The 24,284-nt window shown below is 38.6% G+C and overlaps 1 protein-coding gene across 2 annotated transcripts in view; it reads left to right on the plus strand.

Annotated features, from left to right (window-relative positions):
* Positions 1-24,284, plus strand: part of CYSLTR1 (cysteinyl leukotriene receptor 1) — a 65,036-nt gene that overhangs the window by 36,712 nt on the left and 4,040 nt on the right. For both annotated transcript variants that reach the window (XR_014075335.1, XM_081563549.1), the window contains exon 2: positions 19,349-19,434. The gene's annotated coding sequence lies outside the window, so the exon portion shown is untranslated. The remainder of the gene's footprint in view (positions 1-19,348; positions 19,435-24,284) is intronic.

Here is a 24,284-nt window from a genome sequence, read left to right on the forward strand (position 1 = left end):
CTGGTCCGGGATGTTTATTTGTTGGGAGATCTTTAATCACATTTTCAACTTTAGGCCTTGTGATTGATCTATTTATAATATCTATTTCTTCCTGGTTCATTCTTTGGAGATTGTCGCTTCCTAAGAATTTGTCCTTTTCTTCCAAGTTGTCCATTTTATTGGCATATAGTTGCTTGTAGTAGTCTCTTGTGATCTACTGTATTTTTGTGGCATTTTATGTTGTGACTTGTCCTTTTTCATTTCTAATTTTATTAATTTGAGCCTTATCCTTTTTTACTTGTTAAGGCTGAATAATGGTTTATCAATTTTGTTTATCTTTTCAAAGAACCAGCTTTTAGTTTAATTGATCTTTTCTATTGTGTACTTCATTTCTATCTCATTTATTTCTGCTCTGATCTTTATGATTTCTTTTCTTCTATTAACTTTGAGTTTGTTTGTTCTTCTTTCTTTTTTTTAGGTGTAAGTTGAGTTGTTTATGAGATATTTTTCTTGTTTCCTGTGAAAGCTTGTATTGCTATAAACTTTCCTTTTAGACGTGCTTTTGCTGCATCCCATAGATTTTGGAACACCATGTTTTAGTTTTCATTTTCTGTATTTTTTATCTCCTGTTTGATTTCTTCAGTGATCCATTCATTGTTTTTTTAACCTATTGTTTAGCCTCTAAGTGTTTTTTACAGTTCTTTTCTTGAGTTTATTTCTAATCTCATAGCATTATTGTCAGAAAATATCCATGATATGATTTCAATTTTCTTGCATTTTCCAAGGCTCAGCTTGTGGCCCAGCATGTCAATCCTGGAGAATGTTCCAAGTCCACTTGAGAAAACAGTGTATTCTGTTGCTTTTGGAAGGAATGCTCTATAAATATCAGTTAAGTCTATCTGGTCTAATGTGTCATTTAAGGCCTGTTTTTTATTGATCTTCTGTCTGGATCATATGTCCATTGACAAAAGTGGGGTATTAAAGTCCCCCAGTAGCAATTAGCCCCCAACTACAATAAATAAATTTATTAAAATAAAAAAAATAAAGTCCCCCAGTATTATTGTGTCACTGTATATTTCTCCTTTCATGGCTGTTAATATTTGCCTTATATATTGGGGTGACGCTATGTTGAGTTCATACATATTTACAATTGTTGTATCTTCCTCTTGGATCAATCCCCTTAATCTTTATATAGTGTCCTTCCTTCTCTCTTGTAACAGTCTTTATTTTAAAGTTTATTTTGTCTGATGTGAGTATTGCTACTTCAGTACTCTTTTGATATCCATTTGATTAGAATAACTTATTTCATCTACTCACTTTCGGTCTATATGTAGATGTGAAGTGGATCTACATTAGACAGGATATATATGAGTCTCATTTTTTTTTATTCATTCAGCCAGTCTATGTCTTTTGGTTGGAGCATTTAATCCATTTACATTTAAGGAAATTGTCAATATGTATGTTCCTATTGTCATTTTCTTAATTCTTTTGGATTTCTTTTTGTAGGTCTTTTTTCTTCCCTTCCTCTTTTGTTCTCTTGTGATTTGAAGACTAACTTTAGTGTAGTGTTTGCATTCCTTTTTCTTTTTTGTTTGTATATCAATTGTAGATTTTTGGTTTATGATTACCATGATAATTTTATATAGCAGTCTATATATAAACAAGACTATTTTAAGTTACTGGTGTTTTCATTTCAAATGCAATTCTTATTTCCTGCATTTGTATTCTCCTCTCTCATGGTTGCTGGTTTTGATATATTTGTGTGTGGATGATTTCTTACTTTTACTATATGCTTACCTTTATCTGTGAGCTCTTCAATTTGTTATATTCTTGTTTCTAATAATGACCTTTTCGTTCTTGCTTAGAGAAATTACTTTAGCATTTGTTGAAAAGCCGGTCTAGTGATTAGCTTTTGCTTGTCCATAATGTTTTTATTTCTCCATTACATCTGAAGGAGAGCCTTGCTGGATGAAGCATTCCTGGTTATAGGTTCTTTCCTGTCATCACTTTAAATATATTGTGCACTGCCTCCTGATAAGAAATGAGCTGATAACCTTATGGTAGTTCCCTTGTATGTTATTTGTTGCTTTTCCCTTGTTCTTTCAAATCGTTTTTCTTTGTCTTTAATTTTTATCAATTCAATCACTATGTGTCTCGTAGTGTTCCTCCTTGGGTTTATCCTGCCTGGGACTCTCTGCATTTCCTAGACTTAGGTGATTGTTTTCTTTCCCATGTTAGGGAAGTTTTCAGCTATTATCTCTTTCACTATTTTTCCAGGTCTTTTCTCTATATATTCTCCTCTGGGACCTCTATAATATAAATGTTGGTGCATTTGACATTGTACCAGAGATCTCTCATTCTTTCCTCATATCTTTTCCTTCTTTTTTCTTTATTCTATTCCATGCAGTGATTCCCACCAGCCTGTCTTCCAATTCACTTCTCTATTCTTATGCTTCAGCTATTCTGCTATTGATTCCTTCTACTATATTTTTCACTTCAGTTATTATATTGTTCATTTCTGTTTGTTTGTTCTTTAGCCCTTCTGGAAAAGTGAATGTATTAGTTGCTCAGTCGTGTCTAACTCTTTGTGACCCCATGGACTGTAGTCTGCCAGGCTCCTATGTTCATTGAATTCCCCAGGCAAGAATACTGGAGTGGGTAGCCATTCCCTTCTCCAGGGTACGTTCCCGATCCAGGGATTGAACCTGGGTCTCCCATATTTGCAGCTTTATTCTTTACTGTCTGAGTCACCAGGGAAGCCCTTAGTTCTTACAAGTCTTTGTTAAACATTTCTTGTATCTTCTCAGTCTGTGCCTCCATTATTTTTTGAGAACTTGGATCATCTTCACTATCATTACTCTGAATACTTTTCCAGTAGATTGCCTATCTTCACTTCATTTAGTTTTTCTTCTGAAGTTTATTCTTGCTCTTCTCTCTAGGACACACTCCTCTGCCATCTCATCTAACTTTCTGTGATAGCAGTTTCTTTTCTGCAGGATGCAGGGTTATAGTTCTTCTTGCTTCTTCTGTCTGTCCTCTGCTGGATGAGGCTAGTAAGAGGCTTGTGTAGGCTTCCTATGGGAGGACCTGGTTTCTGCCCAGTGATGAGTGCATCTGGGTCTTGTCCCTCTGTTGAGCAGAGCTGTGCTCAGGAAGACTTTAAGTGGCCTGTCTGCTGATGGGTGGGGCTGTGTTCCTGTTCTATTGGTTGTTTGGCCTGAAACACCCCAGCACTAAAGCCTACTAGCTATTGGGTAGGGTTAGTTCTTGTGGGGGAATGGAGGCCTCCAGGAGGGCTCATGCCAATGAGTGCTCATCAGAGCTGCTGCTGCCAGTGTCATTTTTCCTGCAGTGAGCCACAGCCACTCCCTACCTCCAAAGAAGACCCTCCAGTACTATCAGGTAGGTCTTTCCCAGTCTTTTATGAGGTCACTGCTTTTTTCCCTGAGTGTTGGTGCACGCTAGACCTTGTGGGCGCCCTCCAAGAATGGAGTTTCTGTTTCCCCTTGTCCTGTGGAATTCCTGCAATCAAATCCTGCTGGCCTTCAAAATCAGAATCTCTGGGGGCTCCTCCTCCCATTACCAGGCCCCAAGTCTGCAAAGCCTGACATGGAGATCAGGACTTTCACTCCTATGGGAGAACTTCTGTGGTATCAATATTTTCCAGTTTGTGAGTCACCCACCTAACAGGTGTGGGATTTTATTTTATCATGATCACAACTCTCCTACTGTCTCATTGTGGCTTCTTCTTTGTCTTGGATATAGGAAATCTTTTTTGTCAGGTACCAACAGTTTTTTATCAATGGCTATTCAGCAGTTAGTTGTCGTTTTGGTGTTTTTGTGGGAAAGGGTGAGCTCCCGTCCTTCTACTCTGCCATCTTGCTGGCAAGTCATAACTTCTTATGTTTTGGAAAACAAAATAGACTCATTATACATTTACACCTATCTCCTTAGTCCTTATAGAAAGCATATCTATCCTCTAATGCAGACTATTTTGATTTCTTGGATCTTTAACAACCCAAATAAGTGAGTTCTTCTTCACAATTAAATTGATTTGCAATTTGTTTACTCCAACAAAATGCTATCAGTAATGTGAAATCCCCAAATTTATATTAACATAGATGCTCTTCTTTGTATATCTTCAAAAATGTTCTCACACTCTTCTGGGAAACAAATTCCAGAATTAAGTTCATCTCCTAAGACGATTTTAGTTCCAAATACCATAAAGTAAACAAACTCTCACTTCTCACCCGGCTGATCAAAGTTGGCCCTGATATCTCCTTTGATTAGAATTGTTAGAAATATTAAGTATGCCTGACTACCCCCCAAGATATTATTTATAAAAATGTTTGTGATTTGTTCAGATTGGATAAATAACAAAGCCAAAATAAATGTTTCATTTCTCAAGAGATTATCCAAGTGGTGTACAGCTGGAGGTGGGCCCAACAGGGAAAAGGTTGGGTGGAAACCACAAATACTTGTACATGATGACTGGGTAACCTAAAAAGAAGCTAAACTTTAGCAAATTATTGACCTATTTTGGTGATTCACTATAATATACAAAATTGATATGCCTGTCAAGATAATCAGAATTTTAAACTGGCATATCAGGGTAACCTTGTACTTGAACCTAGTTTTCCCAAGAGTCACTGTTTCAATAATTAAGCTGTCATTTTAGTTCTACAGCATATATTAGCTTGAGATAACTGCATATCTAAAAATATGCCACAACTTGTTTCAAGGCTCTCTTTCTAAGAGCCCTAAGCTCTCCTTAGTACTTACTGGTGGCTTTATTCTTTCTCCAGATTCTTTCTTTGGCTTCTGCCATTATTACCTTTCCCTGTGAAACAGAAGTTTCACTGGATAGGAAGCTAGTGCTAGATTGTGGAGGGAATTGCCTGGAATTTAGGGTGGGGTCTTGATTATAGTTATTTACAGACTCTTGAGAAATCAAACAACAAGGTCTGAAATGACTAGTTCAATACAGATCACCAACAGGCACATGAAAAGATACTCAACATCATTCATTATTACAGAAATGAAAATCAAAACTACAAGGAGGGATCACCTTGCACCAGACAGAATGGCCATCGTCAAAAAATCTACAAACAATAAATGCTGGAGAGGATGTAGAGAAAAGGGAACACTCCTACGATGTTGATGGGAATTTAAATTGCTATAGCCATTATGGAAAACAGTATGAAAGTTCCTTAAAAAACTAAAAATACAGTTACCATATGTATGACCCAGAAATCCCAATCCTCAGCATACATCCAGAAAAAAACACTAATTTGAAAAACATATATGCACCCCAATGTCATAGCAGCACTACTTACAATAACCAAGAAGCACAGAAGCAGCCTAAATGTTCATCAACAGATGATGGATAAAGAAAATCTGGGGTATGCATGTATGCCCACACATAGACACACAATGGAATATTACTCAGTCATAAAAATATGGAAATAATGCCATTTTCAGCAACATGGATGGACATAGAGATTATCATACTAAGTGAAGTCAGACAGAGAAAGACAAATATCATATGTTATCACTTATATGTGGAATCTTTAAAAAATGATACAAGCGAACTTATTTACAAAACAGAAATAGGCTCACAGATATAGAAAATAAACTCATGGTTATCAAAGGGGAAAGGAGGGGAGGACTAAATTAGGAGTTTGGGATTAACAAATACCCACTATTATATATAAATAGATAAACAATAAGGACCTACTGTATAGCACAGGGAATTATATTCTCTATCTATAATAACTATAATGGAAAAGAATCTGAAAATAAATATATATTCTATTCATATATAAACATATATACATATGTATATATATAACTATCACTGTGCTATACATCTGAAATTAACATAACATTGTAAATCAACTGTATTTCAATTTAAAAAATGACTGGTCTGACAGTGGTGTGTAAGATGATGTTGAAAAGAAGGAGCCTGAAATTAAGGAGGCATGAAAGACATCTCCAGGAATTACAAACAGTTCAGCATGGTTGAAATACAAGGTACATGTGAAAGGTATGAGGTTATTACAAGTCATCTACATCTGAGGTAATGAGAGTCAGGATAGAAGAAGCAGCAGTAGGAAAGAAAAGGAACTGAGTGGAAAAAGACGAAGGCTTGGTGTCAGATTGTATAAATGTTAGCTGGAACTGGAGCAAAATTTCACAGTCAGGTCCTTTCTCTCTTCACCCCCAGCTTCCCACATCTGTGCTGTTTTCCCTATATTTAATTTTACCTTCAGTGTCATCAGATCTCAGATTTCTATTGCCTTCCTCTCTTTTTCTCTTTCCCCATGAGTTTTAGGAAAACCCTCCCAGACCCCTACCATCTAACTGAGATGACACGGTCTGATAAATTTGTTATTTTAATAGAAATCAAAGCCTCTTAAAAATTCTGAAGAGTAGATTCTGGTCCTCAGCTAAGATATGAACAGATGAATTGTTGGTCCTGGAACTCTAAAGCCATATGATCAAGCTGGAAGAGGATCTCATATGAGATGATTTTTTTTAAAGGGACCAACAAAGAAGACTTAAGCGGTTTCTCCCTTGCAGGTTATGAAGAATGGTGACCATACTGCCAGAATCAGATACATTGTTATTTGTTGTAAAACAAAGGGGGTAAGGCCAAGAAAAAAAAGACCTTTGAGCCCTAGAAAGCCCAATAACTTTACATTGCAAAATTAGCACTTAGTTTAGGAACCACTGTCAAAGTTAAAACTGCTGTGCTACCTTTAGAGGGCCTGAAGAAACCTGTATCTTGAGCACAGCTGATACATTCAAAGAGGAATGAAGTTATACTTTCTCTCAGATGTTCACCTGAGAGAAACTCAGGGAACACCTAGAAGTCTTAAATCAAGTTCACAAACAACTTCTGTCTGTGTTCCTCTTTAATGAAGCTGTAAATCTGTTATCTTATTTGCTCTTTTTTTTCTAAGATGAAAAATTAAGAATACTTGGTTTTTGCCCTCTAAGTCTAATGGGACTGCCCAGTAGGAAGAACAGTGAAGCTTAAATTGAATAACCACAAAGATGAGTATAACATGAAACAATCAGTGAAAATTATCAAGAAAAGTACAAACAAAATAATGTAGGACTTCAAAGGAAAGAAATATTAAATTGGATCAGGAATGGCTTTTTGTTTGAATATAAGTGAAAAAGAGGCACAGTTACTATCTTAATTTAATAGAAGATACTAGCCTGGGGACTACCTGAGGATGCTACGGATCACTAGCTGTACCTGGGCCACACTTAGAAGGCACAATATATAAGTCATCCTCATTCATAGGTAGTTTTATTGCAGCAACAATAAAGGGTATGGTATATGAATTGGGACCTTATATTCTCAGGTTACGTCTGGGAACTCCTACTTACTTGTTCACTGAAGCTTGACCAGGTTACAGATCAATGGAAGCTAAGGGCTGATGCAAGGAGAGTAGATAGATGATGATGATAATGAAGATAGATAGATAGATAGATAGATAGATATACATGGACTAGATGAGCCAAATAAAAAATTGAGTAACTCCTGAAATAAATAATTGAACCCAAAAGTTATATATCCGCACATTTGTTTTATTGCCTCATCTTCTCTCACCCAGTCACCCAGACAAGAATGGTAGAATCCAATTTTGGCAGAAGCTGATGTCAGAGAAAAGAGTTCTCAAGTAAAAAAAAGAAAAGAGGGGCAAAGAGTAAGAATATTGAATGTTTGCTATATGCAAACTAAGAATTTCTAAAGGAAATTTCTAAAGGAACCATAGAAGACACTTCAAAATCCCAAATTTGGGGAAACATTACATTGTTGCCCAGGCAATGTGAATTTTACTCACTTGTGCATGTACAGAGAGCAGGCTAAATTGTAGTTGCACAGCTACCATAAACTTGGACAATTAGTACATTAGCTTGGTAAAACTACACTTCTCATAGATGGGTCTTAGAAATTCAAAAACTTTCTCTTTTCACACTGGGGAGAAATATAAGCTTTGTCTAAACACAAAACTGTGACAGAGCCAAAGTTAATTTTGACCTAGAGAAAATGACGGAATAATATAATTCCTGGATTAGAAAGGTTATTTTTATTAAATATTCAGTCATTATATCTTTACTGATTATAGAGCCCCAGGATAAGCTAAATCCCTAAAGAAGCTTTTTTGTTCAATTTATTTATTTTAGTTGGGGGCTAATTATTTTACAATATTGTAGTGGTTTTTGCCATACATTGACATGAATCAGCCATGGGTTTGCATGTGTTCCCCATCCTGAACCCCCCTCCCACCTCCATCCCCATCCCATCCCTCTGGGTCTTCCCATTGCCCTAGCCCTGAGCATTTGTCTCATGCATCGAACCTGGAATGGCATTCTTTTTCACATATGATGATATACATGTTTCAATGCTATTCTCTCAGAACGCCCCACCCTCACCTTCTCCCGCAGAGTCCATAAGACTGTTCTATGCATCTGTGTCTCTTATCCTCTCTCACATAGAGGGTTATCGTTACCATCTTTCAAATTCCATATATATGCATTAGTATACTGTATTGGTGTTTTTCTTTCTGGCTTACTTCACTCTGTATAATGGGCTCCAGTTTCATCCATATCAACAGAACTGATTCAAATGTATTCTTTTTAATGGCTGAGTAATATTCCATTGTGTGTATGTATGTATGTGTATGTATATATATATACAGCTTCCTTATCCATTCGTCTGCTGATGGACATCTAGGTTGCTTCCATGTCCTGGCTATTACAAACAGTGCTGCGATGAACATTGGCATACATGTGTCTCTTTCAATTCTGGTTTCCTCGGTGTGTATGCCCAGCAGTGGGATTGCTGGATCATATGGTAGTTCTATATCCAGTTTCTTGAGGAATCACCACACTGTTCTCCATAGTGGCTGTACTAGTTTGCATTCCCACCAACAGGGTAAGAGGGTTCCATTTTCTCCACACCCTCCCCAGTATTTATTGCTTGCAGTCTTTTGGACAGCAGCCATTCTGACGGGCGTGAAATGGTACCTCACTGTGGTTTTGATTTGCATTTCTCTGATAATGAGTGATGTTGAGCATCTTTTCATGTGTTTGTTAGCCATCTGTATGTCTTCTTTGGAGAAATGTCTGTTTAGTTCTTTGGCCCATTTTTTGATTGGGTCATTTATTTTTCTGGAATTGAACTGCTGCAGGAGTTACTTGTATATATTTGAGATTAATTCTTTCTCCGTTGCTTCGTTTGCTATTATTTTCTCCCATTCTGAAGGCTGTCTTTTCACCTTGCTTATAGTTTCCTTTGTTGTGCAAAAGCTTTTAAGTGTAATTAGGTCCCATTTGTTTATTTTTGCTTTTATTTCCAATATTCTGGGAGGTGGGTCATAGAGGATCCTGCTGTGGTTTATGTCGGAGAGTGTTTTGCCTATGTTTTCCTCTAGGAGTTTTATAGTTTCTGGTCTTATGTTTAGATCTTTAATCCATTTTGAGTTTATTTTTGTGTATGGTGTTAGAAAGTGTTCTAGTTTCATTCTTTTACAAGTGGTTGACCACTATTCCCAGTACCACTTGTTAAAGAAATTGTCTTTTCTCCATTGTATATACTTGCCTCCTTTGTCAAAGATAAGGTGTCCATAGGTGCGTGGATTTATCTCTGGGCTTTCTATTTTGTTCCATTGATCTATATTTCTGTCTTTGTGCCAGTACCATACTGTCTTGATGACTGTGGCTTTGTAGTAGAGCCTGAAGTCAGGCAGGTTGATTCCTCCAGTTCCATTCTTCTTTCTCAAGATTGCTTTGGCTATTTGAGGTTTTTTGTATTTCCATACAAATTGTGAAATTATTTGTTCTAGTTCTGTGAAAAATACCGTTGGTAGCTTGATACGAATTGCATTGAATCTCTAGATTGCTTTGGGTAGTATACTCATTTTCACTATATTAATTCTTCAGATCCATGAACACGGTATATTTCTCCATCTATTTGTGTCCTCTTTGATTTCTTTCATCAGTGTTTTATAGTTTTCTATATATAAGTCTTTTGTTTCTTTAGGTATATATATTCCTAAGTATTTTTTCGTTAATTTATCTTTCTGTTTTCTCATTGTTAGTATATAGGAATGCAAGAAATTTCCATGCTTTAATTTTATATCCTGCAACTTTACTATATTCATTGATTAGCTCTAGTAATTTTCTGGTAGAATCTTTAGGGTTTACTATGTAGAGGATCATGTCATCTGCAAACAGTGAGAGTTTTACTTCTTCTTTTCCTATCTGGATTCCTCTGATCTCTTTTTCTGCTCTGAATCCTGTGGCCAAAACTTCCAAAACTATGTTGAATAGTAGTGGTGAGAGTGGGCACCCTTGTCTTGTTCCTGACTTTAGGGGAAATGCTTTCATTTTTTCACCATTGAGGATAATGTTTGCTGTGGGTTTGTCACATATAGCTTTTATTATGTTGAGGTATGTTCCTTCTATTCCTGCTTTCTGTAGGGTTTTTATCATAAATGGATGTTGAATTTTGTCAAAGGCTTTCTCTGCATCTATTGAGATAATCATATGGTTTTCATCTTTCAATTTGTTAATGCAGTGTATTACATTGATTGATTTTTGGATATTAAAGAAACCTTGCATTCCTGAGATAAAGCACACTTGGTCATGATGTTTACTCTTTTTAATATGGTGTTGGATTCTGTTTGCTGGAATTTTATTAAGGATTTTTGCATCTATGTTCATCAGTGATATCGGCCTGTAGTTTTCTTTTTTTGTGGCATGTTTGTCTGGTTTTGGTGTAAGGGTGATGGTGGCCTCATAGAATGAGTTTGGAAGTTTACCTTCTGCAATTCTCTGGAAGAGTTTGAGTAAGATTGGTGTTAGCTCTTATCTAAATTTTTGGTAGAATTCAGCTTTGAAGCCTTCTGGTCCTGGGCTTTTGTTTGCTGGAAGATTTCTGATTATAGTTTCGATTTCTGTGCTTCTGATGGGTGTGTTAAGATCTTCTATTTCTTCCTGGTTCAGTTTTGGAAACGTATACTTTTCTAAGAATTTGCCCATTTCTTCCAAGTTGTCCATTTTATTGGCATATATCTGTTGGTAATAATCTCTTATGATCCTTTGTATTTCTGTGTAGTCTGTTGTGATCTCTCCATTTTCATTTCTAATTTTGTTGATTTGATTCTTCTCCCTTTGTTTCTTGACGCATCTGGCTAATGGCTTGTCAATTTTATTTATCATCTCCAAAAACCAGCTTTTAGTTTTGTTGATTTTTGCTATGGTCTCTGTTGTTTCTTTTGCATTTATTTCTGCCCAATTTTTAAGATTTCTTTCCTTCTATTCTCCCTGGGGTTCTTCATTTTTTCCTTTTCTAGTTGCTTTAGGTGTAGAGTTAGTTTATTTATTTGATTTTTTTCTTGTTTCTTGAGGTAAGCCTGTATTGCTATGAACCTTCCACTTAGCACTGCTTTTACAGGGTCCCATAGGTTTTGGGTTGCTGTGTTTTTATCTTCATTCGTTTCTATGCATATTTTTATTTCTTTTTTGATTTCTTCTGTGATTTGTTGGTTATTCAGAAGCGTGTTGTTTAGCCTCCATATGTTGGAATTTTAATAGTTTTTTTCCTGTAATTGAGATCTAATCTTACTGCATTGTGCTCAGAGAAGATGACTGGAATGATTTCAATTTTTTTGAATTTACCAAGGATAGATTTACGGCCCAGGATGTGATCTATCCTGGAGAAGGTTCCGTGTGCACTTTAGAAAAAGGTGAAATTCATTGTTTTGGGGTGACATGTCCTGTAAATATCAATTAAATCAAGCTGGTCTATTGTATCATTTAAAGTTTGTGTTTCCTTGTTAATTTTCTGTCTACTTGATCTATCCATAGGTGTGAGTGGGGTATTAAAGTCTCCCACTATTATTGTGTTATTGTTTATTTCCCCTTTCATACTTGTTAGCATTTGCCTTACATGCTGTGGTGCTCCTATGTTGGGTGCATATATATTTATAATTGTTATATCTTCTTCTTGGATTGATCCTTTGATCATTATGTAGTGTCCTTCTTTGTCTCTTTTCACAGCCTTTATTTTAAAGTCTATTTTATCTGAAATGAGTATTGCTACTACTGCTTTCTTTTGGTCTCCGTTTGCATGAATATTTTTTTTCCAGCCCTTCACTTTCAGGCTGTATGTGTCCCTTGTTTTGAAATGGGTCTCTGTAGACAGCATATGTACGGGTCTTGTTTTTTATCTATTCAGCCAGTCTTTGTCTTTTGGTTGGGGCATCCAACCCATTTGCATTTAAGGTAATTATTGATAAGTATCATCCCATTGCCATTTACTTTGAAGTTTTGAGTTCGTGTTTATACACCCTTTCTGCGTTTCCTGACTAGAGAAGATCCTTTAGCATTTGTTGAAGAGCTGGTTTGGTGGTGCTGAATTCTCTCAGCTTTTGCTTGTCTGTAAAGCTTTTGAATTCTCCTTCATATCTGAAGGAGATTCTTGGTGGGTACAGTAATCTGGGTTGTAGGTTATTCTCTTTCATTACTTTAAGTATGTCCTGCCATTCCCTTCTAGCCTGAAGAGTTTCTATTGAAAGATCAGCTGTTATCCTTATGGGAATCCCCTTGTGTGCTATTTGTTGTTTTTCCATTGATGTTTTTAATATTTGTTCTTTGTGTTTGATCTTTGTTAATTTGATTAATATGTGTCTTGGGGTGTTTCACCTTGGGTGTATCCTTTTTGGGACTCTCTGGGTTTCTTGGACTTGTGTGACCATTTCCTTCCTCATTTTAGGGAAATTTTCAACTATTATCTCCTCGAGTATTTTTTCATGGCCTTTCCTTTTATCTTCTTCTTCTTGGACTTCTATGATTTGAATGTTGGGGCATTTCATATTGTCCCAGAGGTCCCTGAGGTTTTCCTCGTTTTTTTTTTTAATTCTTTTTTCTGTTTTCCTCTCTGCCTCATTTATTTCCACCATTCTATCTTCTACCTCACTTATCCTATCTTCTGCCTCCGTTATTCTACTGTTGGTTCCCATCAGAGTGTTTTTGATCTCATTCATTGCATTATTCATTGTATATTGACTCTTTTTTATTTCTTCTAGGTCCTTGTTAAACATTTCTTGCATCTTCTCAGTCCTTGTCTCCAGGCTATTTATCTGTAACTCCATTTTGTTTTCAAGATTTTGGATCATTTTTATTATCATTATTCTAAATTCTTTTTCAGATAGATTCCCTATCTCCTCCTCTTTTGTTTGGTGTGGTGGGCATTTATCATGTTCCTTTACTTGCTGAGTATTTCTCTGCCTTTTCATCTTGTTTAGATTGCTGTGTTTGGGGTGGCCTTTCTGTATTCTGGTAGTTTGAAGTTCCTCTTTATTGTGGAGGTTCCTCCCTGTGGGTAGGGTTGGACAATTGGCTTGTCAAGGTTTCCTGGTTAGGGAAGCTTTCGTTGGTGTTCTGGTGGCTTGAGCTGGGTTTCTTCTCTCTGAAGTGCAATGGAGTGTCCAGTAGTGAGTTTTGAGATGTCTATGGGTTTGGTGTGACTTTGCACAGCCTGTATATTGATGCTCAGGGCTATGTTCCTGCGTTGCTGGAGAGTTTTCATGGTATGTTTTGCTCTGCAACTTATTGGCTCTTGGGTGGAGCTTGGTTTCAGTGTATGTATGGAGGCTTTTGGATGATCTCTTATTAATTAATGTTTCCTGGAGTCAAGAGTTCTCTGGTATTCTCAGGTTTGGGGCTTACGCCTCCTGCCTCTGGTTTTCAGTCTTAGTTTTGCAGTAGCCTCAAGACTTCTCCATCCATACAGCACTGTTAATAAAACTTCTAGGTTAATGCTGAAAAGATTCTCCACAGTGAGGGATACCCAGACAGGTTCACTGAGTTACACATAGAGGTGAAGCGGGAGGACGGAGATAGAGGTGACCAGGAGGAGAAGAGGGTGACTCAAAATATGGAGAGAGCAATCTAGCCAGTAAATACTTCTCTATATGCTCTCCACAGTCTGGAACCCTCAGAGAGGTTCACAGAGTTACATAGAGAGGAGGGAGGAAGTAGATAGAGGTGAGCATGAGTAGAAAGTGGGGAATCAAGATGAGAGAGAGAGATCTGGGCAGTACTCTGTTCCCTAAGTGTTCTCCAGAAAACCCACAAAGATTCACAGAATTGAGTTGAGAAGAGAAGGAGGAGGGGGTGATATAGAGGTGCCCTGAGGGAGAAGAAAGAGCATCAATAGGGGGAGAGAGTAATCAAGCCAGTAATCACACTCCTGAGTAAAAATGGGTACTAAAGATTGGGTTCTTAAATGTACAAAATTGATATCAGGTACTATAAAACAAATATTAAAAATCTAGAGTAGAGGTTAGACTCTTAAAAAATACAATATTAAAAAAAAAACCCAAATCACAAAAAGTATAAGATATATGTGTGCAGTTTGCTTTAAAAATATGGTCTTTTTTTTTGCAAGGTAATAGTGGGTTATAAAAATGAAAATTAAAGGTGTAATAGAGGACTTAAAGAAAAAAGAAAAAAAATTGAAAACATAAAAAAAAAATGGTAATAGTAAAAATATATCCAGGACTTTCTCTGGAGCTGTTGTGGGCAGTGTGGGGTCAGTTCAGTTTCAGATAGTTCCTTATTCCTGCTTATACTTTTCAAGATCTGTAGGCCCCTTTCAATGTAGTGGGTGTTAACTGTAGGGATTTTAATCTGTTGCGCCTGTTACTTCCAAAGCGGTTCCCTCTGTTTATTTGGCTTCTGTTTGCAGGTCTCTTCAGTTTCTAATTTCCGCCCTGACCCAAGGGGGTGGAGGTGGTCTCTTTAGGTTCCCTTGTTCAGTCATGCTGTGGGAAGGGAGGAACACTGCAAACTAATATCACTGGCGTGTGTGTGGAGAACTCGCAGTGTCTTGGCCACGCTGGGTTTGCCCCCGCTCACGGCGTGTGTGCTTTCCCAGTCTACCCTGCCCAGACTTCAGGTTATTCTGCTGGGGAGCGGGCCCTGAGATGCATGCACTTCCCAGGTCTAAGCCTCTCAGGTTCAGGTTCTCGGGTACTCCACAAAGGCGCAGACTCAGTTGGGCCCCTCAGTTTGTGCCAATCCCTGGTCTGAGCAGCTCAGGCAGCCAGATGTTTGGCGAGCGAGGTGCGACTTTTCACCTCCCTGGTCCCAGCCTTGGTTTCTGGGTGCGCCTGGCTCCGGTGTGCCTTGTGTCAGTTTTGGGGAGCTGGCCTCTGTCTGCGACCCTCCCGGAGAATGTCAACCGCCTGGAATCTCAAGAAGTCTTTGCTCTCTGGGGCTGAGCTTGCCCCTTTCCGGCTCTGGCTGGCCCTGCCTGCCTGCTACATCCGGCAAGGGGAGGGGACAGTCCGCAGCCAGCCATCTCTTTTCTGATATTGCTCAGTTCTTTGTTCTGTGAGCGGGCCGGCAGTGCATTAGATTTGGGCTTTTTGTGGGATAGATCTCTCTCTCTGGCTATCCCACAGTTTAGGTTGCTATCTCACGTTAGCTCCCTCAGATTGCCCTCAGGGCATTCGGGCCTGGTTTTTACCCTAAGCAGTGCCACCCGATCCTCCCCGTTCAGCCCCCACTTGCTGGTGGCAGATGCAAGCGTCTGGGGTACTTCTCTGCTGGGAGTTGCCTTTAAGCATGTAATCTGTGGGTTTTATTTATTTATTTTTCCTGCCGGTTATGTTGCCCTCCGAGATTCGAAAACTTCCCCCAAAGCTGCCTGTGAGAGGGTTTCCTGGTGTTTGGAAACTTCTCCTCTTTTACGGCTCTCTCCCTGGGACGGGTCTCCATCCCTAACTCTTTTTTTTTTTAATTAATTAATTAATTTATTTTTAATAAATTTATTTATTTTAGTTGGGGGTTAATTACTTTACAATATTGGAATAGTTTTTTCCATACATTGACCCTAACTCTTTTGTCTCTCTTTTTATCTTTTCTATTTTGTCCTACCTCCTTTTGAAGACAATGGGCTGTTTTTCTGGATGCCTGATGTCCTCTGCCAGGGTTCAGAAGTTGTTTTGTGAAGTTTGCTCAGGGTTCAGATGTTCCTTCGATGAATTTGTGGGAGAGAGAGTGGTCTCCCTGTCCTATTCCTCTGCCATCTTAGCCCACTCCCCCCAAAGAAGTTTTAATGCCTGAGTAACAAAATATAAAAGCCAACTCTCTTTGTGTAATTTCCCACCTGCAATGCTTACTTCCTCCAGACTGCTAGTAGAAGCTTACTTATGTCAACTCCTTTCCTGGGGAGGAAAATTCTGAGAGAGAGAAGAAATTGGAAAATATTTGAAAAATGATTATCTGAATATGTGGTGGACTCAAACATCAATATCATAGCTGTGGGTTCAGATTCCTACTTTTTAAATTGTCTGTTTCATATTTTTTCATTTTCTTTATTTTCATTTTGATTTTCCTTTTTTCCAGTAGAGTTCCTTTGGAAAGTTCCAACCTATTTTAAACTTGCTAAGGTCCATCTAGTCAAAGCTATGGTTTTTCCAGTAGTCACATATGAATGTGAGAGTTGGAGTATAAAGAAACCTGAAAGCCAAAGAATTGATGCTTTTGAACTGTGGTGTTGGCAAAGACTGTAGAGAGTCCCTTGGACTGCAAAGAAATCCAACCAGTCAATTCTAAAGGAAATCAGTAATGAATATTCATTGAAAGGACTGATGCTGTAGCCAATACTTTGGCCACCTAATGCGAAGAACCGACTCATTGGAAAAGACCCTGATGCTGGGAAAGATTGAAGGCGGGAGGAGAAAGAGATGAAAGAGAATGAAATGGTTGGATGGCATCACTGACGCAATGGACATGAGTTTGAGTAGGCTTTGAGAGTTGGTGATGGACAGGGAGGCCTAGCATGCTGCAGTCCATGGGGTCGCAGAGAGTCAGACATGACTGAGCAACTGAACTGAATTGAAGGATAAATTGGAGAAACATGTTTATTTTGTTGACACTTAGACCACAAATAAAAGAAAAATGGCCAGCCTCTGGGGTCCTTGCATATAGGGATGAAAGTTGCCATCAGTTCAGTTCAGTCACTCAGTCGTGTCTGACTCTTTGCGACCCCATGAATTGCAGCATGCCAGGCCTCTCTGTCCATCACCAACTCCCGGAGTCTACCCAAACCCATGTCCATCAAGTCGGTGATGCCATCCAACCATCTCATCCTCTGTCGTCCCCTTCTCCTCCCAACCCCAATCCTACCCAGAATTAGGGTCGTTTCCAACGAGTCAACTCTTTGCATGAGGTGGCCAAAGTATTGGAGTTTCAGCTTCAACATCAGACCTTCCAATGAACACCCAGGATTGATCTCTTTTAGGATGGATTGATTGGATCTCCTTGCACTCCAAGGGACTCTCAAGAGTCTTCTCCAACACCACAGTTCAAAAGCATCAATTCTTCGGTGCTCAGATTTCTTCATCGTCCAACTCTCACATCCATACATGACCACTGGAAAAACCATAGCCTTGACCAGACGGACCTTTGTTGGCAAAGTAATGTCTCTGCTTTTAAATATGCTATCTAGGTTGGCCATAACCTTCCTTCCAAGGAGTAAGTGTCTTTGAATTTCATGGCTGCAATCACAATCAGCAGTGATTTTGGAGCCCCCAAAAATAAAGTCTGACACTGTTTCCACTGTTTCTCCATCTATTTCCCATGAAGTGATGGGACCAGATGCCATGATCCTAGTTTTCTGAACGTTGAGCTTTAAGCCAACTTTTTCACTCTCCTCTTTCACTTTCATCAAGAGGCTCTTTAGTTCTTCTTCACTTTCTGCCATAAGGATGGTGTCATCCCCATATCTGAGGTTATTGATATTTCTCCTGGCAATCTTGATTCTAGCTTGTGCTTCTTCCATCCCAGCATTTCTCATGATGTACTCTGCATATAAGTTCAAGAAGCAGGGTGACAATATACAGCCTTGATGTACTCCTTTTCCTGTTTGGAACCAGTCTGTTTTTCCATGTCCAGTTCTAACTGTTGCTTCCTGACCTGCATACAGGTTTCTCAAGAGAAAGGTCAGATGGTCTGGTATTCCCATTTCTTTCAGAATTTTCCACAGTTTATTGTGATCCACACAGTCAAAGGCTTTGGCATAGTCAATAAAGCAGAAATAGATGTTTTTATGGAACTCTCTTGCTTTTACAATGATCCAGCAGATATTGGCAATTTGATCTCTGGTTCCTCTGCCTTTTCTAAAACCAGCTTGAACATCTGGAAGTTCACGGTTCACGTATTGCTGAAGCCTACCTTGGAGAATTTTGAGCATTACTTTACTAGCATGTGAGATGAGTGCAATTGTGCGGTAGTTTGTGCATTCTTTAGCATTGCCTTTCTTTGGGATTGGAACGAAAACTGACCTTTTCCAGTCCTGTGGCCACTGCTGAGTTTTCCAAATTTGCTGGCATATCGAATGCAGCACTTTCACAGCATCACCTTTGAGGATTTGAAATAGCTCAACTGGAATTCCATCACCTCCACTAGCTTTGTTCGTAGTGATGCTTTCTAAGGCCCACTTGACTTCACATTCCAGGATGTCTGGCTCTAGGTGAGTGATCACACCATCGTGATTATCTGGGTCGTGAAGATCATTTTTGTACAGTTATTTTTTGAAAGTTGCCATAGAGCAATACAAATTTAGGAAACAAGTATTCAGGCTGCTACTGTGTTAAGAAAGCCTTTCTTTGTTCACTTTTTGGAGATTTTTTATGCTTTCTTAAATTTTCTGATAGTTTAGTTTAAGATACATATACTCATGAAAAGTTAACTACACAAACTATAAAACAGTTGATATCCAAAGGTATATAATATATGCCAAATTGATGATAAAGTCCATAACTATTATTATGAATTTTTAGGGAAAAGAACCCATAGTCTTCTAAATCATCATTCCTCCCAGGAAAACTGTCCCAAAGCCATCTCAGGCAGATATCCTTGATATTTTTCAAATCCTAATTCCTCTACCTAGCAAACTAGATCCTTGGATACGAAGTTCCAAGTTATTTCCCCTTTGAACTTTATAACAAGCTATTTAGAAGAAAAAATAGGGAAAATTTCATGGTTTCATAGAAGAGAATATTTATAATACTGTGTTCATCTCTAGATACAGAAGCTATTAATAGAGCAGCAGACATGTGTAATCAGCCCTTATTTTAAACTTTCCCCTGAGGATGTAAAAATGAGTGGAGTGGAAACAAGGATACATGGAATCCAATAACTAGCTCTAAATCTGTCAGTAAAGCTATGATGTCCCATCACACATCCTGGATCTGTGCTTAAGGTTGCTAAGCTCCCATGACTCTCTGGACTGCTTCTAAAGTCGTTAACTTCCTTTTCAATCTTATGATTTCAGCTTAGGCTTCATTTGATATTATATTATAAGAAGCGCTGACCACTAACCAAGAACATTTGTGAAGGGTACTGCAGTGCCAGAAAGAGGTATGGCTCTATTTTCTAAATAAATCTTGTTTTTCATCTCACTAGTTATCTTAACAAAGTAACTTCCTTCATCATCTGCACTAAATATTAATTTCATTTATGTTTATTGCCTGTATATGTTTGCATACATGCTCAGTCATGTCTGACTCTTTGCAACCCCATGAACTGTAGCCTGCCAGACTCCTCTGTCCATGGATTTTCCAGGCAAGAATACTGGAGTGGGATACCATTTCCTCCTCCAGGAGATCATCCCAAGCCAGGGATCAAACCTGCGCCTCTGGTATTGGCAGGCAGATTCTTTACCACTGAGACACTTGGGAAGTCCCTATTGTTTGTATATATGAATCAATTCGGAGAAGGTAATGGCACCTCACTCCAGTACTCTTGCCTGGGAAACCCCACGGATGGAGGAGCCTGGTAGGCTGCAGCCCATGAGGTCGCGACGAGTTGGATGTGACTGAGCGACTTCATTTTCACTTTTCACTTTCATGCACTGGAGGAGGAAATGGCAACCCACTCCAGTATTCTTGCCTGGAGAATCCCAAGGATAGTGGGCTGCCGTCTATGGGGTCGCACAGAGTCGGACACGACTGATGCGACTTAGCAGCAGTAGCAGCAGCATGAATCAACTAATAGCCCATTCGTTTTGTGCTAAGATAATCCTTACCATACTGCACTATAACTTCTTCATACTTCTGAGTTATCCCTCCTCTCCCCCGCCATTCTATGAGCTGCTCAAAGGCAGAGATGTGTCCTTAAGCATCTCTGTTTCCATATAGTGTGGATATCATTATTAGGAGATCAAAGTAAATTTTATAAAAATGAATCAAATGCTGTTTAAGATAAGTAAAACCATCATCTGCAAAATGAGTAGCTTGAACTAAATGATCTCTACCCTTCTAGGATTCATTACTTGTTTGAAAGTTTAAAAATTTTTTTTGACCTAAAATAAGTCAGTGGCTTGACTTAGTTATAAATAAGCAATCAAATCTAAACATCAAAAGTACCAGGAAAGCTTATTTTAGTAATAACCAATAAATTTATTAACGGTAAAAGAGATACCTTTTTCTTTTTTAATCAATTTATTTATTCATTTTATTTGGCATCTTTCATTCCAACACCTGAGAATTTAAAATTATTTATAATATTTAACAGACAAATAAAACAAACAAATGATTAATCTCTGTCAAGATATAAGTGTGTTTTAATATTATAGTTAACCTTATGATTTAGTGCCTTTTTTAATACTTTAGGAAGCAACTTAACAGATCCACTTTAGGTTCTGAGGTTGGGAAAGTTTTAAATAATATTGGAGTGAAAAGATTACTTTCAGTGGTTTAGAATGATAAGCAATATTTTCAAATGATAAACTAGTTCTGTCATTCATTTACTCATTCATTCTACTAATATTTATGAGTATTTATGAGCAAAGTGCATATGTGTTGGCCCTGTGTGAGCCCTTTATATATCAATAAGAAAGTCTATGAGGGAAGATAACAAACACATACACATCACTGATCTGAAAAAGAGATTTAAAGTACCCTAGAAGGGGAAAGATAGAAATTACCTTGGAAGGAGGCTAAGGAAAGGCTTTGTCAAGAAGGTGTCAAGAACAGCTGAAAGATGGGTAGCTTTTGCACACACATAGATGGAGGAAAGGTCACTTCAGGAAGAAGAAATACCATGAAAAAAGACAGACAGGTGGGAAAATATATCAGCTCATGTCCCTGATATAGTAAAGTGGTTGTTTATTGAAATATAGGGTGTACAAAAAGGGAGAAGTGAGAGAGAAGCTAGGAAAGTTTCAACCAGACTCTGTGTGTGTGTGTGTGTGTGTGTGTGTGTGTGTGCGCGCGCGCGCATGCACACACACGCGCACTAAGTCACTTCAGTCGTATCTGACTCTGTGACCCTATGGACTGACTGTAGCCTGCCAGGCTCCTCTGTCTATCAGATTCTACAGGCAAGAATACTGGAGTGGGTCGCTGTGCCCTCCTCCAGGGGCTCTTCCAAGAGCTTAAATATCAGGCCAAGAAGTCTGGATTTTATTTTGAAGACACTGAAGGACCACTGAAGATTTTTAAAGAACTAATATGACATAATTGGAAGCTATAATGTATAGAGAATTATTTTGGAAAGAGTTTGTAGCAGGATATAGTGAGTGTTGGTGGTGGTAGAAAAGACAGATGGTAATTATTTGATACCTTTCAAATGCTCAGTTCAGTTCAGTTCAGTCGCTCAGTCGTGTCTGACTCTTTGCGACCCCATGAACCGTAGCACGCCAAGCCTCCCTGTCCATCACTAACTCCCTGAGTCCACCCAAACCCATGTCCCTCCAGTCAGCAATGCCATCCAGCCATCTCATCCTCTGTCGTCTCCTTCTCCTCCTGCCCTCAATCTTTCCCAGCATCAGGGCCTTTTCCAATGAGTCAGCTCTTCGCATGAGGTGGCCAAAGTATTGAAGTTTCGGCTTCAACATCAGTCCTTCCAATGAACACCCATCTCCTTTAGGATGGACTGGTTGGATCTCCTTGCAGTCCAAGGGACTCTCAAGAGTCTTCTCCAACACCACAGTTCAAAAGCATCAAATCTTCGGCGCTCAGCTTTCTTTATAGTCCAACCCTCACATCCATACCAGGGACGGCGGAGCCTGGTGGGCTGCCATCTATGGGGTTGCACAGAGTCGGACACGACTGAAGCGACTTAGCAGCAGCAGCAGCAGCACATCCATACATGACCACTGGAAAAACCATAGCCTTGACTAGACGGACCTTTGTTGACAAAGTAATGTCTCTGCTTTTTAATATGCTATCTAGCTTGGTCATAACTTTCCTTCTAAGAAGTAAACGTCTTTTAATTTCATGGCTGCAGTCACCATCTGCAGTGATCTTGGAGCCCAGAAAAATAAAGTCAGCCACTGTTTCCACTGTTTCCACATCTGTCTGTCATGAAGTGATGGGACCAGATGCCATGATCTTATTTTTCTGAATGTTGAGCTTTAAGCCAACTTTTTCAGTCTCCTCTTTCACTTTCATCAAGAGGCTCTTTAGTTCTTCTTCACTTTCTGCCATAAGGGTGGTGTCATCTGCATATCTGAGGTTATTGATATTTCTCCCAGAAATCTTGATTCCAGCTTGTGCTTCCTCCAGCCCAGCACTTCTCATGATGTACTCTGCATATAAGTTAAAGAAGCAGGGTGACAATATACAGCCTTGACGTACTCCTTTTCCTATTTGGAACCAGTCTGTTGTTCCATGTCCAGTTCTAACTGTTCCTTCCTGACCTGCATACAGGTTTCTCAAGAGGCAGGTCAGGTGGTCTGGTATTCCCATCTCTTGAAGAATTTTTCACAGTTTATTGTGATCCACACAAAGGCTTTGGCATAGTCAATGTGGTTATTTTTAAAAAAGGCTATATCAAAAATCTCAACAGCACCATCTAGTGCCTCACAGGCTAACATTGCCTGTTTGAAGAAAACCCAATACAGGGCTAGCTAGAATAAGTTTACAGAGATTCTCTTTCTTCCACAATTGCACCTGAATTCAGAAAAGCAATGGTGAAAGAGGCAGGCTAAGTGGAAAGCAAACTGAGAAATAATGCAGAGGTTGAGAATAATGAACTAATTTTTCTCTATAATCTTAGTTATATACACTCAGAATGATTCACCCTCAAATTTTGTACTGTATATCAACAGTTCTTGGTGGAAAATGTTGACTTTTTTTGGCCACACTGCAAAGCTTGTGGGATCTCAGTTCTCCAACCAGGGATTGCACCCAGGCCACCTCAGTGAAAGCCTGGAATACTAACCACTAGGCCACCAGGGAACTCCCAACAATGACATTTTTAATGAAAGGAAAAAAATAGATGGACAAATGAATAGATGACACACCCTCAGAGCAAAAATATAATTGTTAGCAGTAGTAAACCTGGAAAGTTATATCCCACCTACAACCACAACCATAGCTCCCTGTATCTGTATCCTTGATACAGAGACTAATTCAGTCTCTTCCATTGCCAGCAGTTCTTGCATGCTGAAGCAATCTTCCCACCTTACAAACCCTAATCCCTTTCTTACCAGGGAGAAAGAGCTGTGTAACAGGCCAACAAATCATATTTCAACCAAAGATTATCTACCATATTATAAATTGATGAGTTATTCCCATCTCCTTAAAGAATAAAAGAGAAGAATATGGAGGAACATAGGAAATCATTACTTCTGCACTACCTCATCCCTATGTCTTTCTGATCAGAGCTTATTTATTGCCCTGATAAAGCTGAACTAGGCCAGACCAAGCAACAGTCTTTTGCTATAAAAGAAATGACCATGTATTGTTGAACGGTAAGACTTTGAATGTGAGTCTGGGAAGAGAACAAGGATGAACAAGTACAACAATTTCCTCACCCAGAAAGTATATTCCAATTAGTTATACTGCAGTCCTCCTCAGAGCCTTAACTTAGGTGTGGATTTTAGAAATGTATTTCACCTTTTTTCCTCATTAAAATAACTAGATAGCTTCTAAAGTTTCCCCAGCCTTGGTGTTCTGTGGTTCTAAATAGAGTCCACCATGTTCTAGATTAAGATTCTCCCCCAAGGAGTGAGTTCCATTGCTAACAAATTTAATTATTTTCCTTAGATACCAAGCATCACCCAGAAGTGTTACTTAGGAAGACTTCTTTGTGGGGGAACTAAGCATTTTCATCCAGATTTTATTCTCAGAAAGAATCTAGAGCTCTTCTATTTTTTTAATTAGTTTATTTATCAATTTTTTAACTTTACAATATTGCAGTGGTTTTGTCATACACTGACATGAATCCACCATGGGTGTACATGTTTTCCCCTTCCAGAAGCC

Source organism: Giraffa tippelskirchi, chromosome X, assembly GCF_054371585.1.
Source record: "Giraffa tippelskirchi isolate mGirTip1 chromosome X, T2T-mGirTip1v1.2.pri, whole genome shotgun sequence".
Taxonomy (NCBI): Eukaryota; Metazoa; Chordata; class Mammalia; order Artiodactyla; family Giraffidae; genus Giraffa; species Giraffa tippelskirchi.